Source organism: Bombyx mori, chromosome 8, assembly GCF_030269925.1.
Source record: "Bombyx mori chromosome 8, ASM3026992v2".
NCBI lineage: Eukaryota > Metazoa > Arthropoda > Insecta > Lepidoptera > Bombycidae > Bombyx > Bombyx mori.
The window spans coordinates 11,171,743-11,184,268 of NC_085114.1; the positions used below are offsets into that span (position 1 = coordinate 11,171,743).

The 12,526-nt window shown below is 33.6% G+C and overlaps 1 non-coding gene across 1 annotated transcript; it reads left to right on the top strand.

Moving 5' to 3' along the window:
• The first annotated feature begins 5,982 nt into the window (after window positions 1-5,982).
• Mir278 (microRNA mir-278) lies at window positions 5,983-6,069 on the top strand. Its single transcript, NR_107277.1, has one exon. It is a non-coding gene; the product is annotated as a microRNA mir-278 (primary transcript).
• Window positions 6,070-12,526: the final 6,457 nt, after the last annotated feature.

Here is a 12,526-nt window from a genome sequence, read left to right on the forward strand (position 1 = left end):
TAATGCCTAACAGTGACTACTCAGTTGGTAATGCGGCGCCGTACTTCCGCTGTCACCTGCGGAGCGATGTGGATAACAGCATCAGACCAGTTCATTCCAGTAGATTTGTTTTTTACCAACGTCAATAATAAATGAATTAGATGTGAATAAAAATATAAACAGAAATTCGTTCGGAATTATTCAAAAATTACAATTTAATCTATACTAATATATAAATCTACAGTGGTTTTTACGGATGTTCCATTATAACTACTGAACCGTGCATCCGATTGACTTGAAACTTGGTATCCATGTAGAAATACATGTTCTTAATGGATAGGCTAGTATTGATATGAGTGTTGGACTCCCTACACCAGTTGCGGGGGCGTTAATGATGAGAATCTTTATGGGGGTGAGAAATAATGATGTTAATTTTAAATACACAGCCAAGCGGACGGGTACAGCTAGTTTACTAATAAGATTATAACAAACTTTCGACAAGTTATCCGTAGATGTCACTCATTTAGACGTACAACTGGTCGCCTTAACTCTAAATCATTTAAAACAGAATTGTAATTTTATTTACTGTTTATTTTAACTGTTATCGATTTTGACCGAAATTCGAACATAGAGCATTCATTACATGAATTTGTGCGGAATAATCATGAGCCATTTTACTTGTTCTATTAGCACTTTGTTTGCTGTGACCGCTTCTTTGGCATTATTGTGTTTATGAACCACGCCCATTGCTTTCAATGGCATTAAAAATATATAACATTATTTTTTGAGAAATACTTGTATCTACAAAATCTATAGATGAGTATTTAATGATCATTAATTATATTAGCCAAATCACATATATCTATGTATAGGCGCATTTTAGTAATAATATATTCGTTTCAAATTTTAGCATTGCATAGATTATAATTGCATTTTAATATTTACATAGAATGTCTAAAAAGGAAACCATTCATGGCTAAGTTTGTAATTGCTCGTTTACAAATGTATAGTACGTGTTAAATGTAAATGGTTACAGTCTCATAAAAAATTAACGATAAGACCAGTCTATGAACGAAAAATTTACAATTATTATAAAATCTATGGAAAAAATAAGAAAATTTGAAGCGTCTTAATTTAACGGTAGACAGAGAAGGCAATATAGTGGAAAATGACGTCAATGTTCACGTGCGCCAAACAACTTCTTACCGACATTAGCTTTGCGGGAAAAGAACAGAGCATCTCCTCTTAATCTCCATCGTTTATAGCGCAGAACCTTAATTCCAATTTGTTTTAAGTTTGGGGGACAACTAAGACATATTTTTTCCCTTAACCCTTAGATTAAAAAGAAAACGAGCTTAATTAAGACCGATTGCTAATTTTTAAATGTGCGATCCTCACATTAAAAGTGTTGCGAAGAGCACGTTAGTTATCTCGATGACGTTTCAAGTCGGGTGAATGACACCTGACTCATGGCCTGCCCTCGCGCGCTTAAGACACAGGCCCGTGTAAGTGATAACTTTGTAAATCGTAATATAAATAATGTATAAACGTATATAAAAAGTATCTATTTGTGTTTTTATGTCTGCGTAATATGTTTGATACACTCTTTTATGTATGTACTAGCTGACCCGGCAGACTTCGTAGTGCCTCAATCGATAAATAAAAGACCTAAACTTTTGTATAAAATAAACATAAAACAAACAAAAGGAAACAAAAAAAATATTGTTATTTTTATTTTAATTCCGAGCATTTTCATATTTATCTACCTTTTAAACCTTCTCTGGACTTCCACAAATAATTCAAGACCAAAATCAGCCAAATCGGTCCAGACGTGCTCGAGTTTTAGCGAGACTAACGAAGAGCAATTCATTTTTATATATATAGACAGATAATACCTACATCGTTTAATTATCTCTGTGATGTGTAGGATTTTTACAGTGAATATTCTGGCGAAGAGTTTAAAATGTTCCTGTTGTTTCACATCGCAGTGTACACCATCGCAGCAGAACTACTGGCTTACTTATGCTCATGCCAATTGCATTTATAGAAAACATTTTTGTTACGTATCATTTAAATCCCCAAGAATGTTGAAAATAAGTTTTCAGCATCTCATCTATGCCTTTAACTATTGCTGATGAGATAGATGAGTAGAGATTCTCACCATTCACTACCACATGAGCCGTATGATTGTCTTATTTCAACATTTATGTCGACCTCAGAGCTTTGAAGACTTAATCACTATTATTGCCTTTTATTTACCTTAAATAAATATTACGCAATTCAAGTAAAGAAAGTATGTAAAAAAAACAATAAGTTCCAGTTCGTTCTCAACTTATTAGCGTAAGTTATTAGGATATGAAGGTTTTTAAGAAACTAAATGTAAATATTATTGCGAATACTGGACTCTCTGCTCAGTGAGTCACAGTTTGTCCGAACCTGCCGCGCTGCTTTCCTTTTAGAGGTCGACCGGGTTTTAAAACAAAATATGTAAACATATTTAAATTGCTCAAAACTTTTTCAAGTTATTATCATATAAAATTTAGTAATATATTAATATTAACCTACCAGAACCTGTTCTATTAATTATGTTTTTGAAAAGGTTCGAAATATTCTTATGTAATTTTTTTTAATTATTAGTTTATATTTCCTTCGAAAAATATTATATCATTTGAGATTAATTTATCACAAAATAAAATATTAATATTAAATTCGAAACGCTAATGGAAATGTTTTAAAATGATACTAATTAATGAAATTTATCTAATTTGAAAGGTTGTTTGCTGTAGAAGTTTTTATTTCCGTCTCCAAGACAAAATGCCTTTTATTCGTCTATGGCTTAATATTAATATTAATAGAGAGTGAAAGAGAGAGAGAATACACTTTATTGCACACCAAAACACAATTTATATATTTGTAAAATAGGCGGTCTTACCGCTAACTAAAAGCGATCTCCTCCAGGCAACCGTTTAATTTAGAGATTAATACTTTTTCTTTAATACCGAAATCCTCTGCTTCTGCTCTATTTCTGGTCTAGAATACCGGTAGGTAGGTAGGCCATATTTTGCTGTCATGACGTAAACAAGTATTTCAATCTAAATGGGGTGGGATATTAAATCGTTTTTCCAATGCAACTACTTATAACATCGAACTAACATTGTAATATATATAACCGCTAACATTTGAAGCCAGTCAGCCCGTAAACTTATCTGCCTTTTTAGATTAAAAATACAGTTTGTCTATAATTTAAATACCAAAGATTCTAATGTAGAAATGCTTAAGTTGTTACATATATACTTGTACCAACGTTCTTTTTTCTAGCCAACATTATCTTCAAGTCACCTACACAAAAAGGATTATTCCAAAAAACACATAATACATATTTTTATTTCAAGATATGAATCAAACGACCTCTCCAAAAACCAATTCTGACATTTACGGTTCCCAGCGATGATCACATTAATTAGGATCCTAATAACAGACTGATTCATAAACTGAGGTTTAAAGGTATACCCGAAATGACCCATATTAGGAGCATTATCCGAAAGGCGTTTTATACAATAAAAATGTTAAACAATATAATTGTATTCTTGTCACGTTTCGAATTATTTACAAGTGCTCGTTTGACTCCACGTTCACTCCAGACATTTCGGACACCATCAATCGTATTCATTACCTACCATTTTTACTGCAAAGATGAAATAAATATAACATTTTTTATTTTCCAGGAAAAAAGTAACTAATTACAATTATAAATAAACGGGTGGTGCTACGCGACTGCTACGGCGTAGCATTATTTTACTTATTCCCATATTTTATTTCAATATATCTCCCAGGGCATTGCGAGGAAAAGGAAATGTAAATATACAATATAAAATCTAATATCGCACCTCTACCAATTTTAATAATAAAATATATTATTACTTAAACATAATAATATATTAATTCATATTACGATCACAAAGCAACATCATTTCCAAAGCGTTATTTCCATCATCCAAAGAAAGTCGTCTTATTGAGATAATTTAAAATAAATTAAAAACTAAAATTCAGTCTAATACTTTTTTTAAGGTATTTTATGACCTGGTAACTAAGACCTTTAGGTCGAGTCTTATTTTAATTTATATTCTTATGAAAAATGATAATATGGAGTGAAATGAAATAAAGATGATTAATTTGAGACATTAATCAACTGGGATGAAATAAAATGAAATGATATGGGATGAAATATAATCTCAGTAAAATGGTGGTCATTTACTGAGATTTTTTCAATGGACTTTTGGAGGATCCCGAAAAGTTACGTCCAACGGCTTTGTTTCATTTTCCCACATTTGCGCACTTTCACAGATATTAAACAGTTAATAAACTACCATTATTACATATTTAAACCTGAAGAAACACTAAATAGACAAAATAAAACAAATCACACAACTTCACTCCTCGCGTTCCCGCCAAAAAGTCACAAAACTATAAATATTCATAGATTATTTTCATGTGTTGATTAATTTTAAAATTCTTAATAAGCGATCACTTGATATTTTGAGCGTTTTATTCAAGAACAGTTCTAACGAGTTGTCGAATGTTAATTGAAAAAATAAATTTGCCTTGGAGCCGTAGCAAATTTCCACGAAACACGAAACACTGACGGCACCGGCGTCGGCACCGCGCAGATGACGTCATTGCCGGAGCTGCATCCGCCATTTTATAATTACAAACATCGAAAAATGACCGCTGTAACAAAGTGTTTTACGTATTGAAATAAGTAACAAATCAAATTATTCTTTGAAATCACGGGTAATTCGAATGATACATATGTTTATGTAGAGCGTAATAGGAAAATGTAATTGAATATAGTACTGTTAACTATTAAAATTAAAATAATTTATTTCAATTTAGATGTATATTAATGAAGCCTAGTTATTGAATATTAAAACTTGATATTTTTACAGCCGAAATAAACCCAGCGACCTAATAATTAAGCATTTATGCAGTTCAAAACACCAGAGAATAATTCAGTACCAATTATTTCAACTAATGCATGAACGAAACCTAGAAAATAATCAGCCAATTTGAGTGTGAAATAGTTAGCGGGCTCTGCTTCAGTCGTGCGTGACCATGTTACATCATATTGTAGCCGAGACAACTTCTTATTAACTTTTAATTGAATAATTGTAAGAGGCGGTATAGACTAACTAAACCTAATTATAATCTCGTTCAGTAAGTTGTTTTTAAGGCAAATTGTGCGCTTGTTCACGAATAGAAAATAGAAACACACTAAAAGAAGAGTAACTGAAAATATTACCAAATATGCTTAGTTAATATGGTGTTACTTCATCCTGTCATTGTAATTTTAAATTATGGAAGCAAGTGAGTGGATCATTCATAAATTCATAAGGTCAGGTTGAAGGCTCGTCCTCAGTGGCGAGTCAGTGGTCATGCTGAAACGGTATATTAAGCGACAAGAGCGCCGCACTGCGGTGACTGTGTGCAACGTGCTCAAAGCGGTCGAGACGAGTCATTCCCGCCAAAACAGTCGCAGGCTGTGGCGCGAAGGCTTGTGATTGGCGGGCGCGGGGCGGCGGCGCGCGCGCAAGGCCGCCGGTTTTCCCGCGAACAATGCCAAATGGTGCATTTGTCAAGGTGAGTTCGTTCACCGCCGACGCCGGGCGCCGCGCGCTCCTCGGCCCGACATTCGCCACAGTGCTCGCTTCTTGCGCGCCGATCGAAGGTCGGCCGAAGGCAACCGACTTCTTATTTCACTCAATAAATACTCGTTCTTCGCTGGCGGCTGCTATTTACAGGTGAACAATTATTATTTACATTTATGTAAGGTTTTTTTCTTTGTAACAAACGATTATTTCTAGCAATTAAGTGATCACGTGATTTTAATTCGTCACTAAGTTTACTAGTTGCCAACTGTACTGTTTTGGTTCTAGTAATGAATTTAACTAGCAGATTAACGTGAAATTAGGAAGAAAAATGTGAAAAGAAGAAGAAAGAAGAACAGTATCAAGTGCTACGCCCGGACGAACTTCCCAGCTCGGCCGACAATCAGGGGTCGGTGGGATCTTCGTCCGTTTGTATCGCTTATACGAATATTCAACACCGTCGAACATCAGAAGAAATTATTCAAGAAAAATAATGTTGCTTCTCTCCGAATTTTAATTACAAGTGTGCGTTTTGGGAAGTACTTTTCCTTTAGCTACTTTTCAAAACTTACATTCAACTTCATCAGTGGCACATCATGTTAGTTCTTAACAAAAACCCAAATTGTTTTTTATTCTTATTTGTAAAATTTCTTCTCAAATAAAGTTCATATCATACAAACACATTGCCCGTGCTTCATCCCTGGGTAGTGACCCTAAATCAAATATCACCATATTTATTATGACTTATCTCTAGCACCCCAGGTCCGATTTTGCTACAGATTAGTTTTAAGAACTAGGAACGTTCCAAAATTACAAAAATTACCACAACTGTAAGACCGACAGAACGCATTCATAATCAAACGGACGTAAAATTATGAAATCGTACTACCGATGATACATATTGTTAAAAATAGCTCATTATTATAGATGAACTTAAATGTAATAATATTATAACTTTGGGCTAAATTTAGGTTAACTCGATCGCAATCTCATGACGGCCGAACATAATTACCAATTTTAGAATATCAAGCAAACCTATATGTAAAAGTTACACAATCAAATAAAATAATACAAGTATAGGAAAATTCTAATGTATTTTGAAAAAAAACTATAATAATCAGGCCAGTTTTGTACGAAGCAACGCTACATCAAAACATTAAGTTGCAATTTTTTACATTTAATGGCGTAATTTCAACCCTGAAAACCTATTCTTCAGACTAAATACTTGACGATTTTAATGATTTGTTGAAATAATAACCAAAAATCAAATACATATACAATAATTAATTCTGCATTATATTAGAACTTTTTTAATTTTAAATGTTTAACCTTAAAACGAAGTTAATACGGTTTTCATGGTTTTTGGTACATAAATAGATCTTATGAAAAAATTTGCGCTACAACAGTTGTTAAATTGAAAATACTGATGAAAAATCAGCAAGAAAAACTGTTTAGTTGTAAATGTATTATAAAATGTAGTATTTTGTTAATTTTCACATGAAATCTAGTAACTGTGAGCATACTAAGAAAAATTATAAAACTTTATATTTACTATATATATATAATATGTCGTTTTATTTATGAGATTTTTCAAATTAAATAATCTTATGTACTACATAAATATGATGATATTTCGATGTATGTGGAGTCTGTAAGTAAAAAATCTGCAAAAGTAAAAATTTATTGAAAGAATTAGTTGTGTTAATACATTTTTATTATTAAAATCTACGTTTCGTACTAAATAATTTAATTTTATAACGTCCACCAAGAGAATTATTGGAGAGCAAACAGAAGGAAGTCAAAGTACTAACTTTAACCTCCAAATACTGTTTAAAGTTTGCATCTTTTCAACAAAACCTTAAAAGTCCATAAAAACTACCTGTACAAAGATCTTAGAAATACGTAACATAAAGAGTTAGCTACTATAAATTATTGTATTATTTACTAGATAGCACTTTTTATTTCTACTATTCTAATTGTAATTATTTTTTTGTTATTAGGCAAACATAGGAAAAAGTTAAGAAATATTCTTATTAATTACTAATGATAACCATTATTATTATTTATTTTATATTATATATTAATAGGCCCACCATCTCGTCTATTCTGCTGCGAAATAGTGACACGTTCCGTTTTGGAGCGTAGGTCAAACTTTCACCTTATATTTAAAGGTGGATAGAAGTATTCCTGCTGTGACGACTCTGGGTACCGATAACCACATCACCAGATACGCCATGAGCACATTTATCCATAATACAAATGTACTACATATACCTACTTAGTTTGGCCATAAATACTGTTACAATTAAAAATAAACAAAATATTACATTTGAATTTGGAATCTGTCATTTTTATATGATTGCTCATTGTGTTTTCTCATTTTGGCACCAATACATTGTACAATATTTTGCGATATTAAATTATAGTGAGGTGATAAAGAGAACCGAATCGCTGCGATTGCATTACACAAAGTAGGTATGGAGCCAAATGCAATTTTAAAACTCTCCATACGCTTGGTATTAGTAAAATGTTTGTGTACCGGGCTATTAATAGGTGCAATGAGACCTCCTCTGTTTGTGACAGAAAAAGATCTGGCCGTCCACGTAGTGTTCGTACGAAAAAGGTGGTCAAAGCAGTAAGGGAAAGAATTCGAAGAAATCCTGTCCGACAGCAAAAGATTTTATCTCGGGAGATGAAGATAGCACCTAGAACCATGTCGCGTATTTTACAAGATGACTTAGGACTTGCAGCCTATAAGAGACGTACTGGTCATTTCTTAACTGATAATTTAAAAGAGAATAGGGTGGTAAAATCGAAACAACCACTGAAGCGGTACGTAAAGGGAGGTCATAGAAAATTTTTGTTTACGGATGAGAATTTTTTTACAATTGAGCAACATTTTAACAAACAAAATGACCGTATTTATGCTCAAAGCTCTAAGGGAGCTTCCCAATTAGTCGATAGAGTGCAACGTGGGCACTATCCGACTTCAGTAATGGTTTGGTGGGGTATTAGCTATGAAGGAGTGACTGAGCCATACTTTTGTGAAAAAGGTATCAAAACATCGGCACAAGTGTATCAAGATACCATTCTTGAGAAGGTAGTGAAGTCCCTTAACAACACCATGTTCAATAATCAAGAATGGTCCTTCCAGCAAGACTCGGCGCCAGGTCATAAAGCTTGGTCTACGCAGTCTTGGTTGGAAACGAACGTTTCGGACTTCATCAGAGCTGAAGACTGGCCGTCGTCTAGTCCCGATCTTAATCCGCTGGATTATGATTTATGGTCAGTTTTAAAGAGTACGGCTTGCTCTAAACGTCATGATAAGTTGGAGTCCCTAAAACAATCCGTACGATTGGCAGTGAAAAATGTTCCCATGGAAAGAGTGCGTGCTTCTATTGATAACTGGCCTCAACGTTTAAAGGACTGTATTGCAGCCAATGGAGACCACTTCGAATAAGCTTTTTATACTTTAAATTGTTTTATATTTATGTATTAAACTAACACACTGTAAAAGTTAATAAATGTTATTTGCAATAGAAATTTTATTTTTCCTTTGTCTCAGTATTTATGGCAAAACTAGGTATATGCTTAGTATACTTATGTTGTCTAAAATAATGTTTTTTTTTCGGATAAGTAAATTGAAGATAAATAAAGATAAGATAATGGCAAATAAATTAATTTGAATTTAAACTTCCCAGGAAGTAATCGTTTCACGTCTAGATTATGATCGGAATTGCATAGAACGCAAATATTGACAAGAAATAATGGTATGAACCTAATTTGAAAATATAATTTCTTCTAAGTAGGTTCCGATTTTAGTCATGTTTCTTCATAAATGTTAAAAATATTCATTATAACCTTCGCTTATAATTATCAATATAGAGTACTTCGCATAAACCTTGCATAGCGAAATTTTCCCCTACAACTTCTCAGCTTATAGTTATAGGCAAAATATACTTGGGCAGTACACAGATTTATATTGAGAAATCAGTGCAAAATACAAATAAATAAAATCCAAAATATCAAAATAACGAATTTTTGGTGAACACATTTTAACCCATTACGTTTGAAAATACATCTTTAACTGTAGCTTTCCATAACTTCGAATTAAATCAGCATGAAAAACATAATTTATTTGTTTAAAGAAGACAATAAGTCCAGTGATGCTTGCTGTGCGTAGTAGAATATGGTACGTGACAATAGACGTATGCACTCTACGGAATGTTAAGATGAACGCGTGGAAGAGTCCAAGTATGTCAAAGCCCACATGAATGGTAAAATTAAGAGTAAGAAGTTTAGCGTGACTTGATTTAGTGATGAAATGTAAATACTTTAACACAGTGATCAAATTACATATATGTAAGTAAGTGAAAACAAGACAAGAGAAAGATAAAAAAGGTAGTTATCGAACACAAGATATTTGATAGATTCCTGAATCTTGCTAACGACATTTTCGAATTTTGCATAAAAACAAGCTCCAAAAAATAATAATATTTGGACCGTCGGTCTAACTAGCAAATTCACCAGCTTGATAGAATATCTTCCTCATGTTGTTTTCTCCCAAATGTGTAACGATAAAAATGTTATCGGAGTGAACAAACGTATGACTAAAATAGACATAATCGAAAAAGTACACAATGCGCCTACACCTGATACAGGGAAGGAGTACAGATGTTAATGAAAATTAATTGTTTAAAAATAAATGTTAATCGTATGTCGGCAGTTTTCCTTTTAAACCGGAAACTGCATTCCAGTTTAAAACTTCTATCGTCCGCCAGCCACAGACGAATATTTGTTTGTAGTAATAAAATTTAATTACTCATAAAATAAAAACATAAACAAACTATTTGCATGTTTATTTTTGTGTTTATGTGCACGCTAAATGCCATGATGTTTAAGCAATTTCGAAGGTGATTATCAGTGAGGTATTGAGGTAAGCTGAAGCGACTAAATGAATCTTATTGAGGGCACGTGTAGCTGGCATCACAAACGATGCCAGTGTATTTTTTTTTTTTCAAATATTCAATTACAATTCTTACCAGCCAGCTGCATACGGCGACTAGGCTTATTTTGCCGACGGAAACTTCTTACTTACAGATTGACAGATAAATCACGTTTTTAATGTTGTTTTAACTCTGAATGCACCGACGATTTCGAAGACCACCTCATATGAAGCGGTTACCCAACCGATTCTGTATTCATAATTACTTTAATGCTACCTCTCAATTTGAAACATGAGATCTTTTGTATTGAAGAATTACTGTCCCACCATCCAAACCAATCTTCGGTTTTATCGAAATGTAAAGACATTATTTCCGGGGACCAGTGATCTCGAACGTCATAGAGCGAGATCGGTAGACTTGCCAGCTAAAATCGGTATATTTGTACTATTTTGTACCCAAAATCGGTATTTGTCAAAAAATATACAATATTGAATCAAATTCGTTTATTTATTGAAAAAAAAAAATACTAATTTATAACAATCATATTTAAGAATAATAGGGAAATGATAAAATATTAAGGATGAAATTAAACAACAAAGGAAACATTTGAGTGTCATCGCCACGTTTTAGTAAAGTTACTTCCTCCCAAAATAGTTCTACATCATTAGGAAATGTTTTGATTTGTTCACAATTTCTTAAAATGCGCCACTCTATATATACTACCTGGAGCCGCTGCGGTCATCCACAGTGCGTTTCCAGAGATCTTTTTTGCCACGTACCATCCGGCTATGGAATGAGCTCCCCTCCACGGTGTTTCCCGAGCGCTATGACATGTCCTTCTTCAAACGAGGCTTGTGGAGAGTATTAAGCGGTAGGCAGCGGCTTGGCTCTGCCCCTGGCATTGATGAAGACCATGGGCGACGGTAACCACTCACCATCAGGTGGGCCGTATGCCCGTCTGCCTACAAAGGCAATAAAAAAAATTAAAAAAAATTCAATTGTCTGGAAATCATTGCTCTGAACAATATTGGGAAAGAGCCTACTCTTAATAAGTATCGAAGTAGTTTTGCCAATTTTAACATTTTGAATCAATAATGTCTAAAAGTTTCAAATCGGTAGAAAAATTGGGAGAATTTCCATGTATATACTCTGAAATCGTAGAAAAATCGTTATATTTCGGTATTTCGGTAGAACAGAGCCCATATCGGTAGAAATACCGAAAAATCGGTAGGTTCGAGACCACTGCCGGGGACCAATAAGTCGTTTTCGTAAATGCTTACGCGATTAATATGTTTAGTATATTAAGGACTCGGTAGAAGCCTAAAGTAGTATTGATGATACAAAGGCCGTAACCACATAGGTATACCTATTTAAATAAAATAGCTATATGTAGCTCTGCAACATAGCATACATTACAAAACAGCATAACATACAATACAGCTATTAGAATTTTTACAAATTATCTAAAGATCGCTTTGTGGCAGCAGCGACTTGGTTCTGCCCCTGCCACTACTGACGTCCCCGTAACCACTCACCATCAGATGGGCCGTATGCTCGTCTGCCTAAAAGGGCAATAAAAAAGAGCTGGCTGGGTTCGCTAGGCCAACTACTGTGAATGCGGAAAGATCATTACGTAGACAAATCTTGAAGTTTGGAGGTCAACGAACTGTCGAACGTTCTAGATACCGCTTAGTTTATGCCTTGGAGGTGATAGGTTTGCCAGTTCTAGCTCCTATTATATAGAATATTTTTTATTAAATTACCGCTAATAGATGCCATTGGAACGTACGATGTCGCAGTAAATGTTTTTCTAAAACCTGCATAACGTACCTACCTAATACATTTTTTCATTATTCTGTACTATTAAAAACTTTAACAACCGATAAACATAATATAAGTTATTGTGTTATATTTATCCCCAACACAACGTGTTCTTTTATTTGTACTAGAGTCCCG